Source organism: Bufo gargarizans, chromosome 3 (genome assembly GCF_014858855.1).
Source record: "Bufo gargarizans isolate SCDJY-AF-19 chromosome 3, ASM1485885v1, whole genome shotgun sequence".
Lineage (NCBI taxonomy): Eukaryota > Metazoa > Chordata > Amphibia > Anura > Bufonidae > Bufo > Bufo gargarizans.
In genome coordinates this window covers 597852441-597868038 of record NC_058082.1, presented here as the reverse complement: position 1 = coordinate 597868038, position 15598 = coordinate 597852441, and positions in this window count along the sequence as shown.

The following is a 15598-nucleotide window of genomic DNA, read 5'->3' as shown; positions in this document are numbered from 1 at the left end:
TAGAATAATTATAATGTAATATAAAACAGATGGAGTCTAAAATGAATGTTTTGTGTGTGGAGGGCACATCTAGATCATTTTCAAGAAAACCCTCTATCGCTTTCATCCCTAGATCGTGTGGGATGTTGCTATAAGGTGCTGTCACATCAAGCGTGGCCCATAATAGTCCATCCTCCCACTGAAAAGATTCCAGGGCCTCAATAAGAAGGGAGGTGTCTTTTAGGTAGGAGGGTAAATTAGGGACATATCTTTGAAGCAAGAGACTTTTAATATTTCCATTAGTTTTTATTATTATTACTATTATCATTATTACTATATGTAATGTACTATTCTGTTTTCGATTCTGTTCTCTTTTTTTATATTTTCCATCATACACTTAATTGACCACTTCAGCCCCCCTAGCTTAAACACCCTAAATGACCAGACCACTTTTTACAATTCTGCACTACACTACTTTCACCATTTATTGCTCGGTCATACAACTTACCACCCAAATGAATTTTACCTCCTTTTCTTCTCACTAATAGAGCTTTCATTTGGTGGTATTTCTTTGCAGCTGACATTTTTACTTTTTTTGTTATTAATCAAAATTTATCAAAATTTTTGAAAAAAAATGACATTTTTCACTTTCAGTTGTGAAATTTTTCAAAAACAACAACATCTATATATAAATTTTTCTCTAAATTTATTGTTCTACATGTCTTTGATAAAAAAAAATGTTTGGGTAAAAAAAAAAATGGTTTGGGTAAAAGTTATAGCGTTTGCAAACTATGGTACAAAAATGTGAATTTCCGCTTTTTGAAGCAGCTCTGACTTTCTGAGCACCTGTCATGTTTCCTGAGGTTCTACAATGACAGTAGAAAAACCCCACAAATAACCCCATTTCGGAAAGTAGACACCCTAAGGTATTCGCTGATGGGCATAGTGAGTTCATAGAACTTTTATTTTTTGTCACAAGTTAGCGGAAAATGGAAAATGATGATTTTCTTTTTTTTCCTTACAAAGTCTCATATTCCACTAACTTGTGACAAAAAATAAAAACTTCCATGAACTCACTATGCCCATCATGAAATACCTTGGGGTGTCTTCTTTCCAAAATGGGGTCACTTGTGGGGTAGTTATACTGCCCTGGCATTTTAGGGGCCCAAATGCGTGCAAAGTAGTTTGAAATCAAAATGTGTAAAAAATGGCCTGTAAAATCCGAAAGGTGCTCTTTGGAATGTGGGCCCCTTTGCCCACCTAGGCTGCAAAAAAGTGTCACACATGTGGTATCACCGTACTCAGGAGAAGTTGGGGAATGTGTTTTGGGGTGTCATTTTACATATACCCATGCTGGTTGAGAGAAATAATTTGGTCAAATGCCAACTTTGTATAAAAAAATGGGAAAAGTTGTCTTTTGCCGAGATATTTATCTCACCCAGCATGAGTATATGTAAAATGACACCCCAAAACACATTGCCCAACTTCTCCTGAGTACGGCGATACCACATGCGTGACACTTTTTTGCAGCCTAGGTGGGCAAAGGGGCCCAAATTCCTTTTAGGGGGGCATTTTTAGACATTTGAATCCCAGACTTCTTCTCACGCTTTCGGGCCCCTAAAAAGCCAGGGCAGTATAAATACCCCACATGTGACCCCATTTTGGAAAGAACACACCCCAAGGTATTCAATGAGGGGCATGGCGAATTCATACATTTTTTTTTTTTTGGCACAAGTTAGCGGAAATTGATTTTATTATTTATTTTTCTCACAAAGTCTCCCTTTCCGCTAACTTGGGACCAAAATTTAAATCTTTCATGGACTCAATATGCCCCTCACGGAATACCTTGGGGTGTCTTCTTTCTGAAATGGGGTCACATGTGGGGTATTTACACTGCCCTGGCATTTTAGGGGCCCTAAAGCGTGAGAAGAAATCTGGAATATAAATGTCTAAAAATTTTTACGCATTTGGATTCTGTGAGGGGTATGGTGAGTTCATGTGAGATTTTATTTTTTGACACAAGTTAGTGGAATATGAGACTTTGTAAGAAAAAAATAAACAAAAATAAAAATAAAAATAAATTTCCGCTAACTTGTGCCAAAAAAATGTCTGAATGGAGCCTTACAGGGGGGTGATCAATGACAGGGGGGTGATCAGGGAGTCTGTATGGAGTGATCACCACCCTGTCATTAATCACCCCCCTGTAAGGCTCCATTCAGATGTCCGTATGTGTTTTGCGGATCCGATCCATGGATGCGTGGATCCGTAAAACACATACGGACGTCTGAATGGAGCCTTACAGGGGGGTGATCAATGACAGGGGGGTGATCAGGGAGTCTATATGGGGTGATCAGGGGTTAATAAGGGGTTAATAAGTGACGGGGGGGTGTAGTGTAGTGTGGTGCTTGGTGCTACTTATTACTGAGCTGCCTGTGTCCTCTGGTGGTCGATCCAAGCAAAAGGGACCACCAGAGGACCAGGTAGCAGGTATATCAGACGCTGTTATTAAAACAGCGTCTAATATACCTGTTAGGGGTTAAAAAAAATCACATCTACAGCCTGCCAGCGAACGATCGCCGCTGGCAGGCTGTAGATCCACTCGTTTATCTTCCGATCCTGTTAACGCACACGCCTGTGTGCACGCGTTCACAGGAAATCTCGCCTCTAGCGAGAGGACGCACCGGCGCGTCCACTCTGAATAACAGAGCCGCCGCCAGGACGCAATCCTGCGTACGGCGGTCCTGAGGCGGTTAATAAATTATTTATTAAATAATTATTTTTTTATTTATTATCCATCATTATTCACCATTTCATTTACCATTGTCCACTTAACTAATGAATCATTTAATCACTATTTATTTCATATACTATTTATTTATTTATGTTTATTAATTATTTGTTATCCGGTGACATGAATCCTTTTTATTGATATAGGGGGGGGGGGGGTTGATTTTCATGTGTTACTTTTATATAATTTTTTTATGTTCCCAGTTTCACCATTCCTTTCATATCATTCCCTCTATTTCAATCTCCTAGTATCATAATTTCATTTCTTGCATCCATTTTCCCTAGCCATACCTTGGAGCGCATGTGCGTTCCACCGTCCACTACAGATACGGAGTGGAGAATGCACGTACTTGGCGCACGTACTAGGCGCATGACGACGGGTTAGGGAAATTTCCCAGCAGAGTGCGCATGCCCCGGGAGCCTGCAGCGCCGCGCAGGCGCACAACGACGGGTTAGAGAAATTTCACAGCAGAGTGTGCATGCGCCGAGAGCCTGCAGCGCCGCGCAGGCTCACAACGACGGGTTAGAGAAATTTCACAGCACAGTGTGCATGCGTCGGGTGCCTCGCCTGCGGTTAGGGTAGGGAAGCACTGGCCTGTACGTAATTTTTCCCTTCCCTAACCGCTGGTGAGGCTCCCGGCGCATGCGCAGTGTCGGCCTGTGTCCAGCTGAGAACATCCATCTGATCACCGCGCCTGCGCACTGGCCCATAATTTTTCCCTACCCTAACCGATGGCGAGGCTCCCGGCGCATGCGCACCCTGCTGTGAAATTTTCCTAACCCGTCGTTGTGAGCCTGCGCGGCGCAGCACACCTCCTTACGTCATGTCCGGTGCGACCGCAAGTGACGAGGGTAAGGAAATCTCACGAAGTAGGGAAGTATAACGTTACACCGGCACCCGGCTTGGAACGCATGTGCATTCCACCGTGGAGCACGATCTGGAGGCCTCCTCTTTATACTCCCTTAGGCTACTTTCGCACACGCATTTTGTGCGGATCCATAATGGACGGATCCGTTCATATAATACAACTGTCTGCATCCGTTCAGAACGGATCCGTTTGTATTATCTTTAACACAGCCAAGACGGATCCGTCATGAACACCATTGAAAGTCAATGGATGACGGATCCGTTTTCTGTTGTGCCAGATTGTGTCATAGAAAAGGGATCGTCCCCGTTGACTTACATTGTGTGTCAGGACGGATCCGTTTGGCTCAGTTTCATCAGACGGACACCAAAACGCTGCAAGCAGCGTTTTCGTGTCCGTCTCCAAAGCGGAATGGAGACTGAACGGATGCAAACTGATGCATTCGGAGCGGATCCCTTTCCATTCAGAATGCATTAGAATGCAAACTAACCAGTTTTGGACCGCGTGTGAGAGCCCTGAACGGATCTCACAAACGGAAAGCCAAAACGCGAGTGTGAAAGTAGCCTTTACAAGAAAAGGACTTAGCGTCCATATATCGGATTCTCCCCACTGTCACCAATGTACCTTTTACATTATTTTACAGACACTCTTTGGACTATTTATACTTTTTAATTGAGACTTCCCACCGGAAGTTATATGCGTTCCGAGGTAGAACGCAAGACCTCATATCTGAACCTACATTCGAATTCCGGCTGGAACCAGCTACCATTTTAAGAGGTAGAGTTACATGCTGTGATTATGTTTGTTCTGTATGGTGTTTGACCATTGTCATACTGGTCCTGAAGAAGGGGGATTTGTTTGTTAACCCCCGAAACGCGTTGAGCTTATTTTTATTAAAGACTATTGAGGAAGACGCTGCCGTTTAAAGCTGACATCAATTTTTTATATTCTACAAGCGACCTCGGCGGGGGAGCTGGACCTGTCGGTGTCTTGAGTTTATCTCTCAGGCCCCTCCTCAGTGAAGTACATAACCAATTTATGAAATACGCTGCTCTTTTCTTAAATAAGGGAAATTTTAATTCGGTAATTATTTTTAGTTCATCTCTCCTTTGGCGCCTTTCCACTGATTTCATTTTTGGAGAAGATCTGCTTCCCAAAAAGTTTGAAATATAACCCTCTATATTTTTTCTTTTTCAAATCATATGAGGTCAGTGGAACACCTGTAGCTGGACGTCAGGCTCGTAGCCCAATGTTGTGCAGACACCTTCTGATGGTTTGTGTAGTCGTTGTTTGCCGCCCTAGGTTTGGGATGTGACATCCACTTTCACTTGCAGTACAGAATGGATAATTACGCACTATTCTTTTCATCACAAGATCCATCCATGCACAGGTTCTCCTTTGCGCACCTCTTACTGTCCTCATTGTTGTTCTCCCAACGTAACATTGACCAGTGCTCATATCTCAGCCTATGAGCGCGGTGGTCTGCCGAAGTGATAAATCAAGGCCTCTCAGTTCAATGATTCTGTCCCTCTCAGTGAGTGACAAGTAGTGATAAATGGCAGGTCAATGAACAGGATGCATTGCGCAATCTTCCCACACGACTTGATCCAATTTTTGAGGTTTCATATGGCTAAAAAACGTTGCTTTCAAATTCAATCTTGTTTTTATGCCCCTCCCACACGTCACAGATTGGAGCTAGGTGCTTCAAAAATTGATCCTTTGCAGATCTTAGCGACACCTGCTACTTCTTTGATTTGCATAGCCTTACGCCTTGTCCTTTGTGCTGCAATTTTAGCGTTGAGGAGCGTCTATGACAGCTACACAGGCAGTTTTTATAAAGTTATCTGCTTATCCACCACTGTAAATATTACATGAAACAATCGCCCCTTCCATTTATCAGCTGTCCGGCCTTAGGTTGGACGTTTGCTATGCCAACTGCTGACGTCACCGGCATGTCTGCAATGTCCTCTGTAATTAGCCCCTTATTAACATGCACTTTGGAGACAATGGACATCTTCAGATATTTTGTGCCGTCCAGATAGCTGAATCAGAGGCTCCTGTGCGCGGTTTGTGCACACATCTGGGGGACCCTGTACAAGCAACGATAACACACATTTAATGTGTTTGCACAGGGAGAGAAAAGGCCTCTGACGTTGGCGCTCCTATTACCAGTACTGAGACACAATGCAAACCACACAAACTAGCCAAGGACTGGTCACCAAATGTCACAAATGTGACTTAGCAAAGTGGAATTTGATTGGGGTCTCAGTCGTTGTAAGGGGGGGCCCCCAGGTCTATAAGAGTCCGAGCTTCTCGCGTAGGGCCAGAGAACCTGCACCCACTTGACAAGCCTTATCTAAAGGCGCTCAGTGCTAACTGCAATTAGGGAGGAAGGATGGACAGCATAGTGATCGTTAGTATAATGGCCACCGCTCTCTTCTCCATGACACGAGTTGTAAAATGCTCCCCACTGGGGGCCGAAATGCTGCAGCTCAGAGAAGGTAAGTACGGCTCTGTAATCTATACGTACATGTGCGTAGTATTATATTATCCAGGGGAATGTACCTGTAATACACAGAACTGACCTTCTTCATGAAAGTTTGTAGCGTTTTGTCTGTCAAAGTGGAAATCAAGGTTTTATATATATACAGTATATATGTATGTGTGTATACAGTGTATATATGTGTGTATGTATGTATACAGAGTATATATATATATGTGTGTATGTATGTATACAGAGTATATATATGTATGTATACAGTGTAAATATATGTGTGTATACAGTGTATATATATGTGTGTATGTATACAGTGTATATATGTGTGTATGTGTGTATACAGTGTATATATATATGTGTGTATACAGTGTATATATGTGTGTGTACAGTGTATATATGTGTGTATGTGTGTATACAGTGTATATATATATATATATATTATTTCTTAATACATTATTCTGTATACTATTTTTAAAGGGGTATTCCAGTTATATTAAATTTTCCCCTATACAGGGGAAAACCATCATGTCACTGGGACCCCCAATGATCACCAGAACAGGGGCTCAGTACACTGTCCAGCCACCCTGAAATGGACGGAGCGCCGGGCCAGAAAAGCACATCGCCGCTCTATTCATTTCTGTGGGAGCGCCGGAGATAAACGAGTACAGCGTAGACCATTTTTATTTTTGCGCTTTTGTTTTTTCCTCCCCGCCTTCCAACCATGACCCATAACATTTGCACTTTTATATTCACATTATAAAGTTTACATAGTTTATAAGGCTGAAAAAAGTCATCTGTCCATCCAGTTCGGCCTGTCATCCTGCAAGTTGATCCAGAGGCAAAAAACCCCTGTGAGGTAGAAGCCAATTTTCCTCACTTTAGGGGAATAAAAAATTCCTTCCCGACTCCAATCAGGCATCAGAATAACTCCCTGGATCCCCGACCCCTCTCTAGTAGCTATAGCCTGTAATATTATTACGCTCCAGAAATACATCCAGGCCCCTCTTGAATTCCGTTATTGTACTCACCATCACCACCTCCTCAGGCAGAGAGTTCCATAGTCTCACTGCTCTTACCGTAAAGAATCCTCTTCTATGTTTGTGTACAAACTTTCTTTCCTCCAGACGCAGAGGATGTCCCCTCGTCACAGTCACCGTCCTGGGGATAAATGAAGTTTTTTTTTGCAGTATAACTTGTATTTTTTTATGGCATATCTTGTATCCTTTGTTGGGTAAAATTAAAAAAACAAAACACAATTCCGAAATGGTTTTTCTGGTTTTGTTTTTATGGCGTTCAATAGGCTCCAAATATGAGACGATGACCTTATTCTGCAGGTGGGTACGGTGATGGCGATACCTGGTGAGCGCTGCGGACCAGCAGCTTTCCAAGAATAGCGCCATACATTGTATAGTGGCTGTGCTTGGTATTGCAGTTCAGCCCCATGGACTTCAACTAGGCCATGTGACCGATGTACGGCGATGTCACATGGCCTAGGAAGAGGTGGCAGCTCTTCCGTAATTCTGCTACCTCCACCTTTAGGCACTTTACATACAGGGGATACGTTCATTTTGTCAGCTTAGCTCCAGTCCCTGTGTCTATGTCACATGTCACCGTTATCGCACGAGCACTGTCACCCATCCAAATGGTCAGACATAATGCTATGTGATATGTTACATTCCATGGCAGGATGTATTTTACTCATATGACACAAGTTCCTTTCTCGGTCAGTGATTTACCTTTAATAGAGGCAAACAACGTGACTAGCAAGGGGTGGGGGGCTTTGAACTCATTCTCTTTCTGGTGTGAAAACACTGCATTTTCAGGCGGACACCACTAGGGGGAGCTCAGTGCAAGCAGAGGATTACTGCTTCTGTTTCCGTCATTTGTAACTGCATGAATTCCTATGCACTGAGCTCCCCCTAGTGGTGGCTGCAGGCAGCCAGCCTTGTAATAGATGGGAAGCAGAGGATTTATCAGTGTGTATGCCAGCTGTCTGATGTCAATACATCAAGAAATATGCTGGTTAAATTGAGCACCATATTTATGAATCATAGTCGACTATGTCTTTCCGCATACACTGATGTAGCAGTGCCGAGTTTGTCCTTCAGCACTATATAATGGGGTATTTGAGGTTTTCCATAGGACTGTGGTACAAACCACGCTCAGCTCTCATAGAAGTGAATCCCAAGTGCAATCTCCTCTCCATTATTCTCCATCTGCATTGACCGGCTGTCACCTCTCTATTCAGGACAGGGGTCAGGGGAGGTGGGATCCTACATATTAAAAGCGCCATGTGAGTGCGCTGTGTCCGTGTGTGTGTGCAGTTTGTCATACTGGGCATGCGCGGCCCGGGGACCTGATCCCGCGCGCTCCACAAGCCGCCCACACCAGCGCGTGGGTTTAGGGGCACAGTGGGGTCTGTTGGACGTGGCTGTGATGACTATAGGGCTCCATGTATGCGGCGGCTTATGTGCATTCAGTACGATAGTGCAAGGAAGGAGAGCTGTGATTGGTCGCCGGCAGAACTATAGGGATATAGAAAACACAAAGTTAATAAGAGAAGGTTACTGTGGAGGAGCCGGGGGGCCAGGGGAGCGGGCACAGGGCACGGGTGAGGGGAAGATGTATACACACACAGATGTAATCTACTATAATAAAAGCCCTGTGTGCGTGCTCAGGGCTGCGTGCCCATGCGTGTGTACCGATAATTGAACTGCGCATGCGCGGCGTGCCGTCCAGTCAACACACGACGCTCCACACGACACCCACACCAGCACGCACAGCGCACCGACCAATCATCACACGGCGCTCTGTATGCTGCCCGCACCGCCCACATCTGCGCGCTGGCCGATCACCGCCGCTGCTCGCAGGTTATGGTGTGTTCTCCATGTCAGAGCACCGCCATTACTGTTCGTGCCTCACACAGCCGCACAGTCCCAGCACTCTTAGCCACCAGTCGCTTCCAGCAGTCTCAGCACCACCAGTCAGTGCCAGCCATCTCAGTCACTAGTCAGTGCCACCAGTCTCAGTTAGCAGTCAGTGCCAGCAGCCACCAGTCACAGTGCCAGCCGTCTCAGCCACTAGTCAGTGCCACCACTCTCAGTTAGCAGTCAGTGCCAGCCATCTCAGCCATCAGTCAGTGCCACCAGTCACAGTGCCAACAGTATCAGCCACCAGTCAGTGCCACCAGTCACAGTAACAGCAGTCTCAGCCTCTAGTCAGTGCCAGCAGTCTCAGCCACCAGTCACAGTGCCAGCAGTCTCAGCCTCTAGTCAGTGCCAGCAGTCTCAGCCATCAGTCAGTGCCAGCTGTCTCAGCCATCAGTCAGTGCCACCAGTCACAGTGCCAGCAGTCTCAGCCACCAGTCGATGTCAGCAGTCTCAGCACCACCGGTCAGTGCCAGCAATCAGTCAGTGCCACCAGCCACCAGTCACAGTGCCAGCAGTTTCAGCCACAGCCACCATTCAGTTCCAGCAGTCCCAGCCACAGCCACCAGTCTCGGCCACCAGCCACAGCCACCAGTCTCGGCCACCAGTCACAGTGCCAGCAGTCTCAGCCACCAGTCAGTGCCAGCAGTCTCAGCCACCAGTCAGTGCCAGCAGTCACGGTGCCAGCAGTCTCAGCCACCAGTCACAGTGCCAGCAGTCTCAGCCACCAGTCACAGTGCCAGCAGTCTCAGCCACCAGTCAGTGCCAGCAGTCTCAGCCACCAGTCAGTGCCAGCAGTCACAGTGCCAGCAGTCTCAGCCACCAGTCACAGTGCCAGCAGTCTCAGCCACCAGTCACAGTGCCAGCAGTCTCAGCCACCAGTCAGTGCCAGTGTCATTTAATATAAACTGTTCCTACTAATGTTTATGCACTAATGTTCTAGCGCCGGTTAATGTAACGGGCTTACTGTCTAGTATGCCATAAATGTCTATGATGGAAATACGCCTTTAAGTAACATTATTAGTGATGTTTCTCTTTCATAACTTTTTTTTCCAATTTTTTATTTATTTAATTTTGACTGATTTTTATCATTTCTTTAGAAACTGAACAGACGCAGAGAGAGCATCTCGCTGCCGAGAATAAGGACGGCATTGGGGCATTTCTAGCTTTATTGGAGAAAGCAGAGAAAATTGCCAATTCCAGGTTTGCAGCAAAAATCACTGGAATTAAAGGTAAATTTAAAGTTATTCATTTCAGATAAGAACACATATACATGCTCCGAACATACCGTATAGCTCCCATGCAGACACACATATACTGTACCTATCCTACACGCATAGACGTGTCTGACACACACATAACATACATACCTCTTGCGTCTGCGCCAAGTAGCCACGCAGGCGCCAAAGCTCAAATTCGGCTTCGGGAGCAGCAACTGCAAATGGAAGTGTAGCGGCTTGTGTGCAGTCGCTGCTGCCGAGGATGGATTTGACCTTTGGCGCCTGCGTCGCTGCTTGGAGCAACAACCCAGGCATGAAACTGACGTCCGGCCCTGTCAATCAGCAGGTAGGTGGGCACTTCTTTACCTGTGGGGGCCGCCCCTCGCAGGTGGAGAGCTCTGCGTTCCAATGGATTTGCTCATCACTAACATACACCAATCATATATACACATACTATAACACATGCACATAGTTACATAGTTAGTAAGGCAAAAAAAACGACACAGGTCCATCAAGTCCAACCAACAAAGCTACTGTGTTGATCCAGAAGAAGGCAAAAAAAACAAAACTGTGAAGCAGATGCCCTGCACCATATTAAGGGAGAAAACCCAACTCCAAATCAGAATAAATCCCTGGATCAACGTCCCACCTCCAGAAATCTAGTGCCCACGACCCGCCATGTTTTTTACATTCAAGAAAGGCCTCCAGACTCTTCTTGAACTTGTACAAGGATTCAGCCATCACAGCCTCCAAGCTCCATATCCTCATCTATAATGACAGTGGAACCTTCTTTCCTCTAGACGTAGAGGAGGTCCCTTTGTTATGGTTACAGAACTAGGTAGAAAAAGGTCCCTAGAAAAATCTCTGTGCTGTGCCGTCATATATTTGTACATTACAATTAGATTGCCCCAAGTTTGATAACCTGTCTTGGTCCTGCTGCCCATCCATTCCCTTACCTTTGTTGCCCTCTTCTGCACCTGCTTTAGTCCAGCTTTGTCCTTCTTATACACAGGTGCCCAGTAGACACCATGTCTTGTCTGAATAGTGACTTTTATAGGGGCAAAAATATGTTTTTATCAAAGCTTCTTTTGACGCATTACGTACTTTACATGTCTTGGTGGCAGCTGCCTGGCATTGGTCACTAAAGTTAAGTTTTCAGTAAACCAAATATAATTTTAGTGTTGGTTTTACTCAGGGTCTCACTTTTCTTAATTTTTTTTTATAATCTTTATTGCAGTTTTTTGTAATTCTATCCAGTTTCCTTTAAACATTACATTGTATGTTATCACACAATCCCCTCTCCAAAAGTTGACATGTATGACAGACACACACACCAACCTATTGCTACATACATACACAGGCATGTACACGTATGTACCATTTATACATAAATATCCACTCCACACACTCAGATACCGCGCACACATGCATACACAATATTACTAAACCACACATACTAGAATATACTTTGTATATATACATAACACTGACAATTTATCCCAAAAGTTTGTTCTAAAATTCGTCAAAAATATGTAGGTTACATGTTAGAAGTCCCTGAATTTTTTCGCCATTTTTTTTACTTTCTCCATGACAAGGCAACAAAAGTGTTAGGACTTAAGCACACGGCCGATTTACTGCTCCGTTTTGGATGTAGTCTTAATGGGGTTTCTGTAGAGGAACATGAGGCTTCCACTTCTATGTCTAGTGATTTCATGCCATGCTCCCTCGGATTTCGAATTTACAGAGATATATGGAAGCCTTGATGTTAAGAAAGAACAGCTTTGTGCATACAGCACCTGACAGGGCCTGTACAGCAGCACATGGAGGTTGTGCAGCCCAATACTAGAGAACCATATGGACTTCAGGCACTGCTTCATCAAGTGGCTGCTTAGATTCCCCAAATGGAAGCTGGAATCTGATGTTAAAGCATCTTTCCATTTCTTCATCCATGTACAGATACAGCAGCCTTCAATCTCCACCCGGGACTTCTGTGAGAAGTAAGACTCTGCTGTCTGTGCTCGTGCTGCTCCCTACTGACCTTGCATATCCAGTAGGCCTCAGTGACAGGCAGGGACGTAGCTACAGGGGTTGCAGAGGTAGCAGTCGCTACCAGGCCCAGGAGCCTGAGGTGGCCCAAAGATCCTTGTGCTACATGGAAAGTGCATGCTGGGGGGGGCCTCTATTATAGATTTTGCACTGGGGCCACGGATCTTCTGGTGACAGGTCCCTGTCTGAATCTTGGACATGCCCTTTAGCATGCACACCTGGCTCAGCTATTTATAGATGTGAGCAAACGTATTTTAAAGACGTGCAGAAATCGTAAAGAAAAACAGCATGGCCGACCCCCAAGATAGGATGTGCGAGGGATTTTGGGGCCCTCATATACATTAGATCCACCAGATTCTTGCTCTGTGACTTGTCTAAGCTCATAGCTCCTGCCCAGGAACTGAATGTCTACTGTACACCTCGGATAGTCACCCTGGTGGTGTCACCACCGGCTCTGGATGCCATATTGCCGGGATACTGAACCTGTAAATAAGAGGAATGTGAACATGTGTACACTGAGCGTCCTACAATTCTGCGCACTAAATGCTATCCCGAATACCGGGCAAAAAGGTAAACACGGGAACAGTAAAAAAGGACATTTCCAGCTTCCATTGTCCCAGCATGGTGGAGGGGAAGAGGTTACCAGTCAGCTAAGGACTGGGTCACTTCACAGAGGGACACATTTAGTTTTTAAAGCGACACTTCCATCAGAAAGGGGTAGTTATTAAACTCAATGTTCATAGAAAACACCTCTTCTTTATTTTTATTTGCATTTTGGCAATACTACACCATTGAAAATACATACAAAATGATGTCCTTCTGTAGCAGTTAGCACAATTGTATGGTAATCGTCATAATAATAGTAGGTGTAGAATTGGGATAGCAGTATGACAGCTCTAATGTTCTCTTGATAGGCCTAGATAAAGGTTCCCACAGAGGAGCACCGCATGATTAGTGCAATGCTGTAATGGAGTGACTACAGGGGGGCTCCATGTGGCCGTAGGGATGGTCTGACTGAGAGAGTTAAAGTGCTGCTTGTTAGTTATTCAGCACGCCCGGGATACAGATCGCACGTACAGTCATGTGAAAAAATTAGGACACCCTTTGAAAGCATGTGGTTTTTTGTCACATTTTTAATAAAAGGTTATTTCATCTCCGTTTCAACAATACAGAGAGATTAAAGTAATCCGACTAAACAAAGAAAACTGAAGAAAAGTCTTTTCAAGATCTTCTGTAAATGTCATTCTACAAAAATGCCTATTCTAACTGAGGAAAAAGATAGGACACCCTTGCCCCTAATAGCGAGTGTTACCTCCTTTGGCTGAAATAACTGCAGTGAGACGGTTCTTGTAGCCATCTACCAGTCTTCGACATCGGTCTGAGGAAATTTTACCCCACTCCTCAATGCAGAACTTTTTCAGCTGTGAGATGTTTGAGGGGTTTCTTGCACGTACAGCCCTTTTCAAGTCACCCCACAGCATCTCAATGGGATTCAAATCTGGACTTTGACTTGGCCATTCCAGGACTCTCCATTTCTTCTTTTTCAGCCAATCTTTGGTTGATTTACTAGTATGTTTTGGGTCATTGTCATGTTGCATGGTCCAGTTCCGCTTCAGCTTTAATTTTCTAACTGATGGTCTCACATGTTCTTCAAGCACCTTCTGATACACAGTAGAATTCATCGTGGATTCTATGATGGTGAGCTGACCAGGTCCTGCTGCAGCAAAGCAGCCCCAAACCATGACACTTCCACCTCCATGCTTCACAGTTGGTATGAGGTTCTTTTCTTGGAATGCTGTGTTTGGTTTACGCCAAACATGTCCTCTGCTGTTGTGTCCAAATAATTCAATTTTGGACTCATCTGTCCAAAGAACATTATTCCAGAAGTCCTGGTCTTTGTCAACTTTATCTCTGGCAAATGTCAGTCTGGCCTCGATGTTTCTCAAGGAAAGCAAAGGTTTCCTCCTTGCACACCTCCCATGCAAGTTAAACTTGTACAGTCTCTTTCTGATTGTAGAGGCATGTACTTCTACATCAACAGTAGCCAGAGCCTGCTGTAGTTCTCGAGATGACACTTTAGGGTTTTTGGAGACCTCTTTTAGCATCTTGCGGTCTGCTCTTGGGGTGAACTTGCTGGGGCGACCAGTCCTGGGCATGTTGGCAGTTGTTTTGAAAGCCCTCCACTTGTAGACTATCTTCCGGACAGTGGAATGGCTGATTTCAAAATCTTTTGAGATCTTTTTAAATCCCTTCCCAGACTCATAGGCTGCTACAATCTTTTTTCTGAAGTCCTCTGACAGCTCTTTTGCTCTCACCATGGTGCTCACTCTCACTTCAACAGTCAGGAGCACACCAAACTAAATGTCTGAGGTTTAAATAGGGCAAGCCTCATTCAACATGCAGAGTAACGATCTACTAATTATGTGCACCTGGTGTGATATACCTGTGTGAGATCTGAGCCAATTTAAGAGGGAATACATGTGAGGGTGTCCTATCTTTTTCCTCAGTTAGAATAGGCATTTTTGTAGAATGACATTTACAGAAGATCTTGAAAAGACTTTTCTTCAGTTTTCTTTGTTTAGTTGGATTACTTTAATCTCTCTGTATTGTTGAAACGGAGATGAAATAACCTTTTATTAAAAATGTTACAAAAAACCACATGCTTTCAAAGGGTGTCCTAATTTTTTCACATGACTGTACACTGTCAGCGCTAAATACTATATAGAAAGTATTTATGGCCAGTTTTAGCTATATGAAGGAGGCAGTGAGGGCAGCAGCAGTGAGCGAGGAGCATCTTTACTGCCCTGTGAAGATGGATTAAGGAAAACGTAAGGAAAAAGTAGAATCCATGAGGTGACTGTACAAACTTATGTCCAGAAAACCATCCATTCCCCAAAAATTACTATATTTTTTGCTTTATAAGACGCATCTGATTATCCTGATTATAGGACGCCCCTAGGAGGAAAATCAGAAAAAAATAAAAAAAAATTCAGACCTCAGATCTGACCCCCCAATTAGTCCCTCAAACTTTATCAGACCTCAGATCAGACCTTTCAATCAAACCCCCAATCCTTATTAGATCTCAGATCAGACCCCAAATCTGTATCAGACCCCCCAACCAGACCTCAGATCAGACCCCCCAATCTTTATCAGACCTCAGATCGCCCCCCCAATCTTTATCAGACCTCCCAGACAACCAGAGTTTATCAGACCTCAGATCAGACCGCCCAAACAGACCCCCAAACTTTGTTAGACCTGAGATTAGAACCCGCAATC